Source organism: Lygodium microphyllum, chromosome 4 (genome assembly GCF_053477565.2).
Source record: "Lygodium microphyllum isolate KBCC chromosome 4, Lygodium_microphyllum_v1.1.10, whole genome shotgun sequence".
Lineage (NCBI taxonomy): Eukaryota > Viridiplantae > Streptophyta > Polypodiopsida > Schizaeales > Lygodiaceae > Lygodium > Lygodium microphyllum.
Window position 1 is genome coordinate 152,551,640 of NC_141138.1, and position 18,789 is coordinate 152,570,428.

Below are 18,789 nucleotides of genomic sequence, written 5' to 3' on the forward strand. Positions count from 1 at the left end.
TGATAGGATCCACAAAGTCAATGCCCCACTTCTCAAATGGAAGGATAGCCATGATAGGCATAAGTGGGCGTTTTCTATTTTCTCTGCTGTCATGTCTTTGACAGGTATCACATCTCTTAACGTACTCAAAGGAATCTTGGAAGATGGACGGCCACCAATATCCAGCTCTTAAAGCTTTCTGTGCCGTCAACCGTCCCGCGAAGTGCCCTCCACATGTAGAGTCATGGCACTCTTCCAGGATGAAAGGAACCTCGTCAAGCATCACACATCGGTGATAGACATCATAAACACCCTCCCGATATAGTGTTCCTGTGATCAAGGAAAACTTCAAAGCATGTTGTCAGATTTTCCTCTTTTCTGATTTTAATAAATCAGCTCTAGTCTCTCCCATTGATAGATAATGCGTGATAGCAGCATACCAAGATGTGATAGAAGCTGTGTCAATTTTAAACATTTCTTCAATATCACTTCCTTCAACCAAAGTCTCTTTCGGCTCCCCGATATTCACAAGGCATTCCATAATACCCTGCAACCTCGGTGGCTTACTCTTAATCTCATAATCAAACTCCTGCAAAGTGATTAACCACTTTGCTAGACGATCAGGCGGCTGTAGCTTATTCATAAGCAATCTAAGCCCTTTTGCCTTCGTATAGAAAACTACCTTCTCATAGAGGATGTAGTGCCTAAATTTTTTAGTCGCAAGGACCATCGCAAGGCACAACTTCTCCATGTAGGTATAGTTAATTTTTGATATGCCTAATTTTTGACTAGCAAAAGCTATCGCATGATACCACTTTTCCTCCCAAATTTGGGTGAAACAACAGCTGATACTATGCATGGTGGCTATTGAAAATATGTAAAATAACTCGCCTCTTTTAGGTGCTTTTAAAACTGGATCTTTTACTAGCTCCTATTTCACATTCTCGAAAGCTACCTTACAAGGGTCACTCCATACAAATAGATAGCTAAAGGATATATAAGTTCGTTAATGGCAATGTCCTTTTTGCCAAGGCATTTATAAACCTCTGATAGTACCCTATCGATGATAGAAAGCTATGCACCTCTTTCGGAGTGTGTGGTGGACTCATAACGACTATAACCTTAATCTTTTCAGGGTCAATTGCGATCCCTACTGAACTGACCACATGGCCTAGCAAAAGCCCATACGGCACTCCAAAGACACGCTTTCGTGGGTTAAGAGCGATACAAAATTGTCTGTAGTGCTCAAAGCACTTTCTTAAAATAATCAACATCCTTTCCCTTACAATGGCTACCCCCAGGTCATCGATAAATACTTTCAACTCATCTAGGGAGATGTCACCAAAGGTCTTGTCTGTTGTTCATTGCCATGACCCAGATGCATTGCACAAACCAAAGGCCATCACATGGTACACAAAAGTACCAAAGACAGTAATGAAAGTTGTTTTCAACTTGTCCTCTTCTGCAATTGCCATCTGGTTATAACCCGCAAAGCAATCCATAAACGAATATATCTCCCTACCCACTAATTGATCCAAAATCTGGTCAATAAATGGCAACGGGTAGTAATCCTTAACCGTCTGCTTATTCAACTCTCTAAAATCTACACATAGTCGGATCTGGTTGTTTTTCTTCTTCCTGATAACAACTGGTGAACACCATTTTGTGTGTTGTACAAGGAAGATTAAACCAGCTTTCCTTAACTTCTGTAACTCCTCAAACAACCCGTCCCTCAATTCGAAAGGCATACACCTTACCTTTTGGTGCACAGGACGACTGCCTTCTTTTACAAGAATAGTATGAACAGCCAAGCTGGGAGGAATGCCTCTCAGCTCGTCATAACTCCAAGCAAAAATGTTGCGAAATTCTTGAATCAAGGACACATAGTCCTCCCTTTCTGCTGAACTAAGCATGGAACCTAATTTAATTGGCCGCGAATCATTTGGCGTACCAAGGTCCAACTCAATCACATCTACGCCTCTTATTCTATCTTGTGGCTCTATCGGCTCATTTAGAGTTCTCTGATAAATATCCTCTGTAGTGGACCCCTCTCTAGATTCGTTTCACTGGATGATGTCTCACTACTAGATGGATCCTCTCTTGTTTCTAATTCAGTAGAGGATAAATGAGCTCTCTCACTCTGAGGAGACTCAGGGTAAGCATCGACTATTACTCGATTAGCACCTCTACCTAGAACCACTCGACCGGCGGGTATATCGACTTGACAATCTGTTCGTAAGATCCAAGGCCTTCCTAGCAAGACTCGATAACTAGGATATCCTGCAAATCTTATCACCCTAAAGTCCAAGAAGCATTCTACAATTGCAACTGTAACATGGTCTTTAGTAACGCAACCTTCTGGTTGCCTTAGACTATCATCAACCATTCTCAGAAGGGTGTAGCTATCTTTTTGGATGCCTAGAGCCAACCTCTCCATCAACTCTGAACTCATGATATTGACGGAGGACCCAGTGTCTACGATAGCATGCTCCACTAATATTCCATCCATGTATGCTGGAACCCTAGGGCAATTCTTTTCAGCATGATCAAACCAATCTTCCCCTATTCGTGGTATGCCCAAAGGTTCTACAACATACCCAATATGCAGGATCTTTTTGAATTCCTTGCATACTCCTAGAGATAATTTAATCATCTGTAGGAGGTTTACATCTAGTTTGACTTCTCAGAGAGAACTTGCTAAATCAAAATCATGATAGGTAGCCAAAGCTCTCTTTTCTCACCAAACCATTCTTTCTTTTGGTCTCGGGACCGGTTTTGGTGCTTCTTTTTTAGCTCTTGCCTTCTTTCTTGGCACTTCCTCATCCTTCTTAGGATCGAATTTTTTGTCGACAGGCCTTAGAGGTCCACCTTCCATGCCAGGGTTGAGGACTTGCGTCCCCTTATCCCCTTGCTTAGGGTTTCCCTCGATCGGTTTTGCATTATCTTTGTCACCCTCTTTAGCCTTTTGGCCTCTTGTCACGGCTCGTAGGTTAGAGGTTTCAGTGCCATTGACGCGTATAGCCTCAATAAGGCTGACTCCATTGCCTTGTGGCAACTCTTCTATAGTGGCCTTTCCCCTCTGCAGTATTTGTCTTGGTCCATCATTTTGATGGAGGTTACTACCTTGCGCTCTATGATTTATTAACTGAACCTGGCTGTTTACTCCCTTGTTGGAGGGAACTAATCTTACTCCAAGGAGAAGGCGTTGGGATTGGAACCGAAGATAGAGAAAAAACAGAAAAGGGATGTCTACACCATGCTGAAAATGAAAAGAGAGGAGGTGCTAACCAATGATGATATCAGCATCCACGACATCCCTGATGCTGAAGCCAGGCTACAGGCAAAGCTAGTGCACGCGCTCTTCTCCAGCCGTCGCTATAATGCCTTAATGCATCGAATCAGCGTGCCTGTGATGGAGAATGTAGTAGCCCACACCTTAGATGAAGTCGATTGGAATGGGTTTGTCCGCAAAACCATCGACCAAGCAGCTAAAGCATTGGCTTTGGGAAGTATGCCGATGGCAGGTGGAGAGTCTCCAGCTTCCAAGGCCACAGAAAGGAAGAAGGCCTTGTCCAAGGCCTCATTTATCAACTACAAAAGCATTTTGATTGCGCTCATCCAGGAGGCAATAAAGGAGACACAGAATGCAGAAGAAGGAGAAGGAGAAATGCTGGATAGGTCACCCCCTCACTACGACAAAGAAGGGTCCACCGCGACCAAAACCGAGATCGAGGAAGAAGCGAAAGAACAGAAAAGCAAGAAGATGACCAAGGAACCCAAGAAGAAAACAGCCCAAAGGAAGAAAAAAGATGACAAAGGCCGCAAGAAGGAGAAAGAGGACTTGGAAAGGGCCAAAAAAGAATCCCTTAAGGAGGCCAAGGAGAGGGAGAAGAAGAAGAAACAAGAAGAAGAAAAGGAAAATGAGGAATTACAGAAGGCAAAGAAGGCGTCAAAACAAGAGGCTGAGGAGAGAAAAAAGAAGAAAAATGAAGAAAAAGACAAAAAGGAGGAAGAACGCCGAAAAACAGAAGCAGAAAGGCAAAGAAAAGTGTCTAAGGAAGAAGAGAAACTAAGAAGAAAGGAGGAAGCAGACCTGGTTGAGGCTACACGCCAGTCTATCGAACAACAAAGCATGGCAGATGAATTGGGAAATCTGAGCCCACAAGGAGAAGAAGGGCCTGGTTCTAGCACACAGGTGTCAGAAATCGTGCCACCCGCTGTCATTGAGGGCAAGGGTAAAGCCCCAATTCACCTGATTTCTCCCCTCATGGTGCCTCCCACCGAACCAACCACCATCACCCCCAACATCTCGACCAGTGCCGATGTTTCGAATTTTGTGGCATGGATGCAATACTTCATCAACAAAGAAATGACCCACGGACAAAGCATCGAAACTACGACCACAAAGCAAAAGAGGCGAGCCACTGATGCAGAATCAAGGCAAGACCCTAAATGACAGAAGGTGGAAGCCTTGACATCACCAATCCACACAAGGATGACGCCATCAACTAACTACGATGAGTACATCACCGAGCTACTCTCCCAATTGGAGAAAGCTGAGGAATGAAAGATAGCTATGGTGGGCTGAGTTGGTGGCTGAAAAGGAGTCACTAGCTGCCTTTTAACTCGACAAAACTAGAATGATAGCCATGCAGCAAAGGGAGATCTCGGATCTCAAGCAAGAAGTGAGGGCTAAGGACGATAAGGAAGAGCACTGGAGGCAGCTACTAGACAATGAAACACAGGAACTTGTGAAAATGCAGAAAGAACACAAGCTCCTGATCATGCAGAATGAGGAGCTCATTGCAAAAAATGCCAAAGTCGAAGCACTTATGGCTGAGCTCAATGCCAGGGACGAGGAAAGAAAACATAACATGGAGCAGCAATAGAACGAGATCGAGTCCCTGATGGATCAGCTAAACTCCAAAAAAGAATAACTGGAGAAACTGGTCAGAGAACGGGAAGACCAAGAACAAAGGCTCATGACCCTGGCTCTAAGGCAAGGAGAGAGTCTAGAAGAGATGAACAAGAGAGTAGAGGAGTGGGCCATGCAGAATGAAAGAAGGGCGAAGACAATGGCACAGCGCCTTGCTCTGGTGGAAAAAGAGAAGAGCATCACAGAGAACAAGGCAGAAGCTGCCTAGGTGGCCTTCTGTGCCCAACAAAAGGCCTTCCTCAACACAATCATGGACACCACCCACCCAGAGGAGGGAGAATCATTGGAGGTGGCACAAAAGAAGCTTAACATTGCACGCAAAGCCCCACATGCAGGACTGTAGATGCCACCCCAACCTGCGGAGGTTAGACTAAGCCTAGAAGAGCAAAGGAAATACCTACTACTGGCCGGTCTAACGCCCTAGGAAATAGATGCCATAGGATTTGAAGAGGGAGCACAACAAGGAGACCGGCAAGGGGAGGAAGTAGAACTCGAATTCGACATGGGCAGATTCAGAGAGGATGTGATCCCACAACCCCCTTCGCTGCAGTCTCAAGAGCAACAACAGGAGGACCCATCTACGGAGAGACAAGCCACACTTAAAGAGAGATGCAGGAAGTTAGTCGAAGAAGCCAGGAAGCAGTTAAGGGCCAAGCCAGCCGTGCAGCCATCCACACCCCTCCCACCTTGCTCGGATGACATCCTAGCTGGATTCCACGTAGAGCTAGTGGTTTAGGAGAGATAAGAAAAAGAAAAGGATCCATTCACCTTTAGCTTTCTCCTGCCCAATAGCTTGCGGAGGGTCTTGCTGCTTAAGGTGATGGAGGAGGTGATCGTGATTGGTGGACGACTAGGGCAAAAGTGGCTAGAAGAGAGAGAGAGAAGACCCCCACCTCTTGGGAAACTGAAGAGGTCGACTACTGTCAAAACAAAGTTTTTGAAGTTTCACATATAGTACAGGGCTATAAAAGCCAACCCCTGTGGAGGAGGTGAGTATGCGACATTAGTATGCTCGCCTGGATGGCGTTTTGTAACATGCTGCCCTTCAAAAGGAACAACCTCACATACATGGCATACCCTCGAAGGGTAGATGTGGATTTTGATGCCACCCTCCACGGGCGTTACGACTTTCCCATTATCTATAACTCCAATATAGTATCCTTCAAACATGCCCTCTTCTTTAACTCAGAAAGCCTAGATGACTTTATGACGCGCTTCCTCGCTGATTTCTCTTCATGCCCAAATCCAGCTTTTGTAGCTACATGTAACTACCTTAGATTATTTAAGCTATTACTTAAGCAAGACCCGACTCCACAAGAGCACGGCTTGCCTCCCCTCTTCCTCGACCCTAACGCCATTGACAGCTGTGCCATGGCTCATCTAATGATGAGGGCTAGTCTCTTCCCCTCTTTTTACCTAGCCCTCCTAGAAGACATGAATGATAACCAGTTTACTAGATGCAATCACCCTTTCATCTCCACCACCTCTCTCCACATCCGCATGAATCTGAAAGGATACATGCAAAGCTACCAATTTTTGAGCAAATCCATCCAACCCCCTTCCCCTCCTCATTCAAATAAAGAGAATTAGGCCCTGGTTGTCATTCCACTACTGTAACTTCAAAAAAAAGAAAAAAAGAAAAAAAAAGTAAAGTAAAAGCGAAGAAAAGAACAACATGAAAGGAAAAGCACGAAAAATACTCTCCACTGACTGGAACAAAATAGCCCACTTGCAGAAGTACTTACCACCACATAAAGTACCATCACTGCACCTAGGGGTTCTCAAGTTAGGCGTCCCTGGTGGCTTCGGTTGGCCGGCTCCACTCCTAACCCCCTATCCCTTTTGCTCCCCCACTTCACGCTTAGGGCACATCAAGGGCAGGACATACCTAGGGAGGTAACACTCGCCTATGGTTAGACTTGTCACCCTAAGCCACTTGCACTGCACCTCCCTTGGCACAAATGGGGTCCTCATGTGTGGGACATCACCGAGGCTTGCCTGCTATTAGAGACCCACCTCCCCATTCCACTAGCATGAGAACAATGCACTAACACAATGAGGTAGGCACTCCCCTTAGGAACAGCACCGCACCTTCTCCTTTCAGGCATCACAAAAAGAAACAAACCACCAACTTCGGAGGCCCCCGTCAACCACGCAATATCCATTTGGCTTCTCCGAAAAAAATCATTTCACAGCTTCCACAAGCACCTGAGTCTCCAAGTGGCCCTTACCTTTACACCACTTGGCCAATTGCCAGCTAACCTACAACAACACAGAAGTGCCATGGGACTGGCACCCGTCGAGGAGGGGGGTAATGTTAACCCCAAGTCGAGATGGCAAAAAAAGGAAGGAAAAAGTAGAAAAAAAAAATGGAAAAAGAGCAAAGACACGCAGGCGACCTCCAAAGCTAACCTAGGGCAAAAAGCGCAATTTTAAATAAAAAGCACCTCAAAAAACTTGGAAAACTCTTGTAAAAGAGTGCCAGGCTCCCTTCTGTGCCAATTGTAAAATATTAGATGGGTGTAGGCTAGAGGCATAAGGCTAGAAGAGGGAAATGGAAAAAGGACCTTGCCACAATGGCCGGTCATGTAAAAAAGGGACGGGTGCCCATGGGATTTTAGGGCTTGTATATAAAGTTCAAAAAATGAATAGAAGGTCATTCTTTGGTGTGTGGCTAACAAGAGCTCTCTTCTTCTTCTCTTATCCTCATCTTCTTGCTTGTGTGTGCTCATAAGAGAGGGAGTGTGAGAGTGTGAGGGAGTGAGTGTGTGAGAGTGACGGATCAAGAGGGTGAAGCTCTGCACCATCTCCTCTTCTCTTCTTCTCTTTTCTTCTCTTTTCTCGCGCGCGTGGCTATGGAGGATGGAGCTTGGAGATGGAGGAGGCTTGAGGATGCTTGAGCTCGCTTCTAGGATTGTGGAGCTACCGGGTGTGCGAGAGAGGAGGCGACTCATATCGGCATCAAGGTAAGCTCACTACACTCATAGGATCGACAGCGCATCGGCTAGGTGAGAGATAGCCATTAGAGCTTGCTTGAAATGCTTGAAACAATAAGCGGTCCGTGGGTCTTGGCGGTTGAGCGTGAGCTCCCACTACAGGTATGGATACCTTGTAGATGATAGGATAGGAGCCATCGTCATGAATGATGAGGGGAGGAGGGTGATGGCTCATATGAGAAGTTGTGCCAACAAGTTTTTTGGCACAACATCTTGGATCATTGGAAGAACATACCGGAGGGGAGTAAGGACTACATAGTAGCATCCTTTCATGAGGAGTTTTTGGTATGTGCCACAACAGATAGGTTTTCCACAGGCTGGATGATGGAGTGCATATGTGCATACATGTTACACAAACGATCGGACGCACACAAGGCACTTAAGAGTGGGGCCTAAAAGCTCAAGTGGCTAGATACAAATGACTGACGCTGACTCAAGGAGGAGGCTACAGATTCTCCAAGATGTTGGAGACAGCAGCGCGAGGTGATGAGGGCACGACTGGGGGCAGGAGTGGTCCATCATCTTGGGAGTGGCGGCCACATGACTTATCTGGAGGACTTTGTAAGTTTTTCTTTTGTTCTGATTGCTTATTTTTTTGCAAGTTGTACTCAAATTCGTGTTTCTAACAGTTGTATTTTGTTTTCTTTGCCACACTCTATGACAAACTGGGATCCCATTGGCCTAGAGAGATATGCAGAGAGACACAATCTCACTATATTGATCGACCGATTGTATAGACGTGGTGGGCCAGTAAGTCACTCATCTTTCTTGTCCATAGTTACTAATTTTAATTAAAATGCATTATTGTATGGTGGATTGATGTGTAGTTGTTTCTTTTTTTGCATAGTCCGTTCGATGCTTCTTTGCAACGGCACGAGGTTTCAAATGGCAATGATCTATAGCTTGCCCGTGGATCCATGGAGCGCACATCCTCTTCTTTTTTGGTCATGTGATTTATGTAGGCATTTTTTATGCACTATCTTATTATCATCCTTTGTATCTTTCCATGATTGTACCGTCCCTTTCATTACACCATCCTGTATTTATTTTATGTATTCGTCTTATGGATTCAAGTACACTTTTCCTTCATGGAGATAAGCATTGTACACTTTACTGTAACTCTTTTGTATGGCCCAAATAAAGCACATAGTGCTATTCTTGCTGCCCTACCACAAATTTTTTTTTGTAACCATCGCTATTAGCATCACAAATTTACTACACGCATCGCTATTAGCGTTGCAGTTAGTGTTGCAAATCATCCCTATTTGCATCACTATACGCTGATAGCGACACATATAGCAACGATTTTAGTGACTGTTCTATGGCATCGCTAATTCTAACATTTTTTACAACGATGAGGGAAAATTTTTTATGAACATTTTCATCACTTTGAACGTCGGTATGAGGCCTGTATCTTGTAGTGTAAGAATCAAAACTACCTTCCAAATAACTCTATTGCTGCAATTTCTTTCATAGAACTTGCTACTCTTTGTCAAATTCTTCATTTTCTTGCATTTCATACAACGGGTTTGTAGGGAAAAGTTTACATACTCCTCTTTTTCTTTACTATCACTGCACCTATAAAAGAATAAATTTTGTTCCATTTACCTTAGGGGAATTAGCTTAATTAGGGGATAGAGTATAAAAGGCAAGAGTGTGCCATTGTAAGGATCTATTTTTACATTTGTAAACTTCTCCATTTTCTTGGAGGTTGAGGGTTCTTGCCTTCCCCACCAACATTGAGGGTAAATAATCAATTTCCACCATAACAAGAGGTCGATTTCTTGCATCACGCTCTCATCTATGATTTTCATCATACTTTTGATTCAATTTAGCTACAACTTCAATGTGTTGTAGTCTTAATACATATTTAGCTATTGGATGGCTATGGCCAATTGTTTCAATTATTGTTTGTTGATTTTCTTGTCATTTTAATTCAAGCTAGACTAAGTCCATTTCAATGGTATTATAGCCTTGTATTTTATTCTTAGGAATGCCATTTTCAATCCTACATTTGGTTACCAACACCATATAGGGTAACCAAAGTTCAAGATTTGGTTATAAGACTTGGCACAATTTAAACTTGGTAAATTTTCCTTGGATCTCAATCAAATGTTTATGGAGTTTACTTGGAATGGGCAATAAGTAATACTTAATGGTATAGAGAGAAAACAAGTGGAAATAATTAGCAAAAAAGAAAATGAAGAGAGAAGTCAATGCTATGTCTTGTATCTTTATACATCTCCTTTGTAGGTGGATAAAAATCAATAATCTTCTACATCCAAGGATCTTGATCCATGTCTATGAAAACTTTTGGAAGAGTTTAAGAATATATTTCATCCTCCTATATCATTACCTTTTAAGAGAGAAGAAAACCATCCTACTGAATTCGTACCTAACACTACACCTATCAACAAAAACCCTTATAGAGTTTCAATGTATGAAAGAGTAGAAGTGGAGAAACAAGTTAAAGACTTGCTAGAAATGGGGTTTACTTAGCCTAGTCAATCATCTTTTTCTTCTCTCATAGTTAATTAAGAAAGATGGATCCTATAGGATGTGCATTGATTATAGGGACCTCAACAAGAGTACTAAAAGAATAGGTACCCAATCCCCCACATTGATGATTTTTTGGATGAAATCAAAGATGCAAAGGTGTTTACCAATATCGACTTAAGGTCAAGTTACCAACAAATCAGGATGAAGAAAGAAAATGAGTGTAAGGGAGCTTTTAGGATAGAAAGAGGTTCTATCACTTTCTAGTTGTGCCATTTTGGCTTTCTAATACACTTGCTACTTTTGAGGTTCTCGTGAGCAAGGTTTTACAACCATTCCTGTATACATTTTCCTTGGTAATCTTTGATGATATCCTCATTTATAGCAAGAATAGAGAGGGTCATTTACAACATGTTTGTGAAGTCTTACTCACATTGAGATGACATAAGCTTGTTTCAAAGGAAAGAAAGTGTACATTTATGGCCAATAAGGTAGAATATTTGGGTCATACTGTGGGCGAGAAAGAGATCATGGTAGATCCAAAGAAGGTACAATGCATCAAAGGTTGGCCCATACCACAAAACTCTACTTCATTGAGAAAATTTCTAATACTATCCTCTTTTTATCAAAGATTCATCAAGAATTATACCCATGTAGTAGCTCCTTTCATTGATAGATTAAAGAAATAAGCTTTCTTTTGTGATGCTATAGCCATGAAGAGCTTCAATGAGCTGAAAATTTTTGTATTTTAGCACCTATATAAGTGTGCCCAAACTTCTCCAAATAATTCATCATCTATGCTGAAGGTAGTGTTCGAAATATTAGAGTTGTTCTTGTAAAATATTACACGGTGCAGCGAACAGAATCTGAGAAAGAGATAGAGAGTATACAATAGAAAAGAGGAGAATCAGTAAATTCTTTAACTCCAAACAACTGATACAAAGATGGCTCTGTCCATCCATGCGCTTCCATTGTGTGAAGCTTAGATGGCGATCTAGACAGAATATAGGTGAAGAGCTTAAGGCTAGCTGGAACAATAACTCTGACTGGGTGAAAGATGAGTGATGGATGGCTGTGAAGGTGTTTATCTTTTATAGCCCGCGAAGGTCGTTAGGTCGGCCCCGACCTACCATATGAGCCTCCACTAGTCGGCCAAGGAATATTCCATGTAATATTCCCTTTACCATCGAGCCGGGGCTACCAGCTTAACCATTCCGTCTAACCCAAAGATTAGACCCACAACGGTCACCTTTTTGCCATCCGGTCACATAGACCTCATCTGATATACAAGTCAGGACTCAACCAATGTCCGGGCTCACATTTGGCTTTTCCTCATAATGGGGACCTTACAACTTTGAGCATCATGGATCATTGGTAGCACCTAATGAGGGTGGGGCATTGATCATATCTAACACCCCCCCTCAATGTCCACCCATAGGTGAACTATCTCCTCGGCCCAATGCCGAGTCTCTGAATATGAACTTGAAGCATATCCTTCGTAAGTGCTTTGGTGAAGATATCTGCTCCATTCTCCTCTGTTGGACAGTAGACCAGTTCCACTATCCCATCCTCCATCAAATCATGCACATAGTGATACTGGATCTCTATATGTTTGGTGCGTGCATGAAACACTCGATTTTTGGCAATGGCAATGCAACTCTGATTGTCACATCTCAGCACAGTTCGTTCTTCATCCTGCACTCCCATATGCCATAGAATCCTTCTCAACCATACGGCTTCACATGCAGCAAAACAAGCTGCCTTGTACTCTGCTTCGGTAGAAGAAAATGCCACTGTTGGCTGCTTCTTACTAATCCAAGAGAAAATTCCTAAACCCAAAGAGAAACAATAACGCGAAACTGACTTCCTGGAATCAATGTCTCCTGCCCAATCTGAGTCACAATTCCCCACAAGAGAAGTTCTGAAACTGTATGTGATACCATAGTCAAGAGTTTCCTTCAAGTATCTGAGCACCCGCATCCCAGCCTTCCAATGACTCTCATGAGGTTTGTTTGAGAACCTGCTCAAAACACCAACAGAAAAATTGATATCTAGTCTGGTGTTACACAAGTAGATCAGACTGCCGACCAACCTCCTATACCTCCTAATGTCTACCAATGCTGATGTATCCTCGACGGATAACTTTGCATTCACCTCCATAGGTGTAGCTATCTCCTTGCACTCGGTCATGCCAAATGCCTTCAAGATCTCCCATGCATACTTCTTCTGAGAGATGAAGATCTTTCCTGGCTCTTGCCAGACTTCAATCCCCAAACAATAGTGCAGCAAGCCCAAGTCTGTCATTTCAAACTCAGAACTCAAAGCCTTTCGAGTTTGGTTGATCATATCTTCATAGTCACCTGTAATAAGAAGGTCGTCCACATATAGGACAATCACTACAGACTTTTTACCATCCCTGTAAACATACAAGTTAGCATCTGAGGCACATCTTTTGAAGTTTAGGTTTAAAAAGAACTTATCTATCCACTGGTACCATGCTCTGGGGGCTTGTTTCAGCCCATACAATGCCTTCTTCAGCTTACGCACTTTGTTCTCAGAATGGGGGGCCTCAAACCCTGGTGGCTAAGCCACGTACACCTCCTCCTTGAGGTCACCATTTAAGAACATTGACTTAACATCCATTTGGTACACTGGCCACTTCTTGTGGGCAGCCACTGCAAGTACCATGCGAATAGTGGTCATTCTGGCAGTTGGGGCAAATGACTCTTGAAAATCAAACCCTTCAACTTGTGAAAATCCTTGGGCAACCAATTTAGCTTTGTACTTTTCTAAGGTACCATCAGCCTTGTACTTTACCTTCCAGATCCACTTGGTGCCAATAACCTTTCACTTTGCTGGTCGATCCACTAGCTCCCAAGTGTCATTCTTCATTATGCTATCATACTCCACTTGCATAGTAGCCTTCCATGATGGATCTGCAAGTGCTTCTTCTAGGTCAGTTGGCTCCTTTACTTCTCTCATAATCTCAACCATCAAGGCCATATTGACTATGCGAGCAGAAGCCCTCCTTTGCTCCTCTATTCTCTGAGACCTCCTTGGTCCATCTGCCTTCTCCTCAATAGATGCAAGCATAGGATTATTGTGGTCATAGAGCTGCTTCACCCAGCGCAGCAATGGCTTTTCCGGTGGGGTGATGTCAGGTTGGTGACCTTTTTCCTCATCATCTGAGGATGATGCTTCCTCCTCCTTAAGGATAGGGATAGATCTCGAGACAGGTTCATAGTGGACTACTTCTTCGCTTGATGATAAAGTGGAAGAACTTGCCTTCTCCTTCTCCACTGTATGCGGCTCCTCCTTGAACACCACATCACGGCTTGCGATGATATTCTTTGCCTCTTGGTCATATAATTTGTAAGCCTTTTGCTCATCATTATAACCCAAGAAGATACATTTTCTGCTTTTTGGTTTTAACTTGTTTCTCTTCTCATCTGGAACATGTGCATAACATTCACATCCAAAAATTCTGAAATGTGAGACAGATGGTTTCTTACCAGTGTAAGCCTCATGAGGTGTTTTTCCCTTGAGAGCCTTTGTGTAGCTCCGATTTAGAATGTAGACTGCAGTATTAACAGCTTCAGCCCAAATATGGTTAGGCAATCCCTTGCCCTTTAGCATGCATCTTGCCATCTCCACAATGGTGCAATTCCTGCGTTCCACAACACCATTCTGCTGAGGTGTGTGAGGTGTCGTCAATTGATGCTTGATCCCTTTGCTCTTGCAAAAGCCTTCAAACTCCTTTGAGTTGAACTCACCACCACCATTTGTTCTAAATTTCTTCACACTTTTCCCTGTTTCATTTTGAACAAGTTTTATCCATTCTTTAAACTTACCAAAAGCTTGAGCCTTATCACGAAGGAAGTACACCCACATCTTCCTACTGTAGTCGTCGACAATCAACATAAAATAAGAAGATCCCCCCAAGGCATGTGCAGACATCTTACCACACAAGTCAGCATGCACCAACTCTAGAGGAGCTTGTGCTCTATTCTTGCTTTCTTGTGGAAATGTCTTTCTTTGTTGCTTGCCCATCATACAAGCTTCACATGGTTCCTTCAATTCAGTTATTGTAGGTAGGTGAGCAACCATACCTTGCTTTTGCATCTCCTTCAACACTGCAAATCCAATGTGTCCAAACCTTTCATGCCAAAGCTTACTTGTGCCCACTCCAACGGTGGCTGTAAGAGCACTTAGCTCATACAAGTTGTTCCTTCTTTCTCCTTTGCCAACAATTGTGCTAGCACTATCAAGAATTTCTGCACCTGTCTTCTTAAACCTCACCTCATGACCAAGATCAGTTATGGTAGCAACTGATAACAGATTTCTCCTAATTTCGGGAACATACAACACATTTGAAAGCTTTTTTACTTCACCATTTGCAGCAACAAAAGAAACAGTACCTATGCCCGCAGTAGGGCATTTAGCATCATTTCCAACCGTTACAGTGATGGATTCTTGTAGAGTCTGCATAGAATTGTATAAACCTTTCTTGTTGGTCATGTGACGGGAGGCCCCACTATCCAATTCTTCTTGCGCCAAGGAGCACACTTCCTCAATGGTCGCCATGAATAATTCCAGTTCTGCTTCAGCCGTATTGGCTGTCTCTTTCCCTTTACTTTTAAGGGTACCATTCTTTTCATCTGCCTTCTTGACACGACAATCTGCAATTGCATGTCCTTTCTTCTTGCAGTAGAAGCACTCTCCTTGAAACTTCTTCTTGCCGCCCTTCTTCTTTTTGTCACCATCATTTTTGGTGAAGGAACCACCTTTGCCTTCTGCATTGGTAGAGAATGCAGCATCTCCATTGTTGCTTCCTTCTCGGGCTTTTAGCCTCAACTCCTCCTCCATTAATAATGCACAAAACTCCTCAAAAGTTAAAGCTTGAGGTCTCACCTGAGTATTAAGGGCAGTTACTAGTCCATCAAACTTTTGTGGACAAATTCGAAAGGCACCTCCGAGCTAGCTCTTTGCTAATCTTTTGTATCCCAGCGCCAGCCATCTAGTCGCGCAGATTCTTAATCCGAGTGATGAATGCTTCAACCGTCTCTCCTTCAGCAAACTTCTCCGCTGCTAGTTGATTCTCCAAGTTTTGAATCCTTGTTTGGTTTCGTGTTTCATACTGACTCCTTAGTACATCCCAAGCCTCTGATGCTTTGGTTGTATGCTGAATCAAAGTCAGAACACTATCAAAACAGCTGGTAACTAAGGCACACAATGCATTTGCATTCCTTTGTTTCCAAGCTCATAGAAGATCTGCATTTGGAGAAATCATCACACTAGGATTTTATGGGTCAGGGGTAGGCTGTGGTTCTACGTCAGTCCCCAGCACAGTCTCTAGAAGCTCATAAGAATCAAGGATAGTTGTAATTTTGAACTTCCACAAGGTGTAGTTTGTACCATCTAACTTGCCTTCGCTGAAGGTTAGTGGACGAATCCTCAGTGTTTGAATAGCTCGTACAACAACACCACCTCCTGCACTGCTTCTGATGCACCAGAACCGCTTTCGGAAGTCGACATAGTTTCTCTTTGCTGTTGAAGCCTTTGCCTCTTGCACACTCTCCGATCTCTAGATCCCCTTGGGCTCTGATACCATGTAAAATATTACACGGCGCAGTGAACCGAATCTGAGAAAGAGATAGAGAGTACACAATAGAAAAGAGGAGAATCAGTAAATTCTTTAACTCCAAACAACTGATACAAAGATGGATGTGTCCACCCGTGCGCTTCCACAATGTGAAGCTTAGATGGCGATCTAGACAGAATATAGGTGAAGAGCTTAAGGCTAGCTGGAACAATAATTCTGACTGGGTGAAAGATGAGTGATGGATGGCTGTGAAGGTGTTTATCTTTTATAGCCCGCAAAGGTCGTTAGGTCGGCCTGCTGGACCGGCCTACCATATGAGCCTCCACTAGTCGGCTAGGGAATATTACCTTTACCATCGGATCGGGGGCGCTGCCCCTAGACCCCCGCTAGGGGGGCCGTTGGCCCCCCTAGGACCCCCCAGCTAGGGGCTGCTTCCGCAGCCCCTGGACCCCAAAATAGGGGCCCCTTTTAACTCCCTTACCCCGCGACTCGATGCAATGCGCCTCGAGTTGCTACCAGCTTAACCACTCCGTCTAACCCAAAGATTAGACCCACAACGGTCACCTTTTTGCCATCCGGTCACATAGACCTCATCTGATATACAAGCCAGGACTCAACCAATGTCCGGGCTCACATTTGGCTTCTCCTCATAATGGGGGCCTTACAACTTTGAGCACCATGGATCATTGGTAGCACCTAATGAGGGTGGGGCATTGATCATATCTAACAGTTCTATGCCAAGAACATGGTGCTTTTACTTATGAAAGCAGGAAGTGGGATAATAAAGAAATGGAAATACACATCAACGAGCAAGAAATGTTAGTCATTGTTGAGTCACATGCACCAACAGTTGAGACTTTGGACGGGGACTTCTATTATTTTAGAAAAGCTGCAACTTATGTTGGCAACAATCTCTCACATTGTCTCTCATACTCCACTCTAACTAACAAAGCATCCTCATCTCCAACCCAAGAAAGGAAGAACACAAGACTAGCTCAAGTTGTAGCAAACCCACCTAACTTACCTTCTTGTGTTTGATGACTCGAAGGCTGAAAGATGGTTCCATGACCACGACCACTACGATCCGATGCCGTCGCCCCTTCACCAAGCACACCAACGCGTTGGTGAGCTAGTAGAGAAGAAGAGAAAACCAAGAAGACAACAAAGAGCTTCACCTTCCCTAAATCCCTTGCTCAACACACCTCACACCCTCTCCCTCTCAGCCACTCTCAACACAATGGAAGCAAGATGATAGAATGGAAAGATAGAATAGAAAGCTTGAGTGGTCACACTGATAGAGCTTCCACATCATGGATGTGCCAAAAGGGTGAATACAATTGAGACCTCCCACCCTTATATAGACCAAGAATTAGGGTTAGGTTTAGGGTTTTCATTTTGCATTTAGGGTTTGCACCCCTTTTTGTGGTTAGCATTTGTGCTCCTTTTGCATTTTGCATTCAGGATTTCCATAACTGTGAATTAGGGTTTGCACCCTCTCTTGGGCATTCTACCCACTTAGTGGGCTCTAGGCTGGTCAATCCTTGAAGCATGCTTGTACCTTAGCCTAAATAGAAGGGAGATAAATACAATGTGCACGGGAGTGAGCCCAACTCTCACAAAATAATACATCCATGATATTCTGATGATGTCCATGATACACAAGTGCCCACAATAATACACTGAAGCTCCACAAAATAAACCACCAAAAAATAGGATCTCGCACTTACACTTTCAATTTGCCTTCTCAAAACACCAATAACAGTCATACTTCATGTCATTAAGAAGTGGCATTGCTACATTTATGGCAACCATTTCAAAGTTAAGAGTGATCATCGAGTGTTAAAGTATTGTCTTTAATAGCCTAACCTATCTCCTAAGAAAAGAAGATGGCTAGCTACATTATAGGGCTATGACTTTGAGATTTATTATATGGAAAGCAAGACTAATGTAGTTGTAGATGCATTTTCTAGGATGTGGACATGTTCCATCTTTACTATTTATACTCTTTACAAAGATTGGTTCCAAAACATTTAGGAGGTGCATTTGCTAGATGAGCACACTACCAACATAATGAATATATTATAGCAAGGAAATGAATATGAATTTTCCAATTTCAAGTGGCAAAATGGACTTTTTTTGTTCAAAGGCAAAGTATATTTGTCCCCTCAAACACCTTTCAAGCAAAGCATATTACAGGAGATACATTCCTCTCCTTTGGTAGGGCATACAAGTTTGTTTAAAACCTTTGATAAGATCAATAAATGCTTTTATTGGAAAGGACTTTAGAAAGATGTCAAAGAATATGTGATGTAGTCTTTACCATGTTGTGACACAATAAAGATTTCATTACATTGCACATGGTAGATGAATTGATACCAACATGGATTTTGTTACATAATTACCTACCACTAAGTATGGGTGGAATAATATTTTTTTTGTGGTTGGTTGTCCTAGAAAATTAGCCCATTTTATACCCACAAAAGTTGAGTATTCAACCATGCAAACAAGTGGCAGATCAGTTCATGGAGGGAATTTTGAGACTTCTGATCTACCTATGAAGGATGTTTCTAATAGAGATAAGAAAATTCACGGGAATTTTTTGAAAAAATCTTTTCACTTCCATGGAAACAAAATTAAATCCAATTATAGCCTATCACCCACAAAAAAATGGTCAAAGTAAAAGAGTCAATAAGTGGTTAGAAGTCTAGTTGAGACACTTTTTACATGACACACAAAATGCATGGGTTCAATACATTCATCTTGCGGAGTTTAGTTATAAT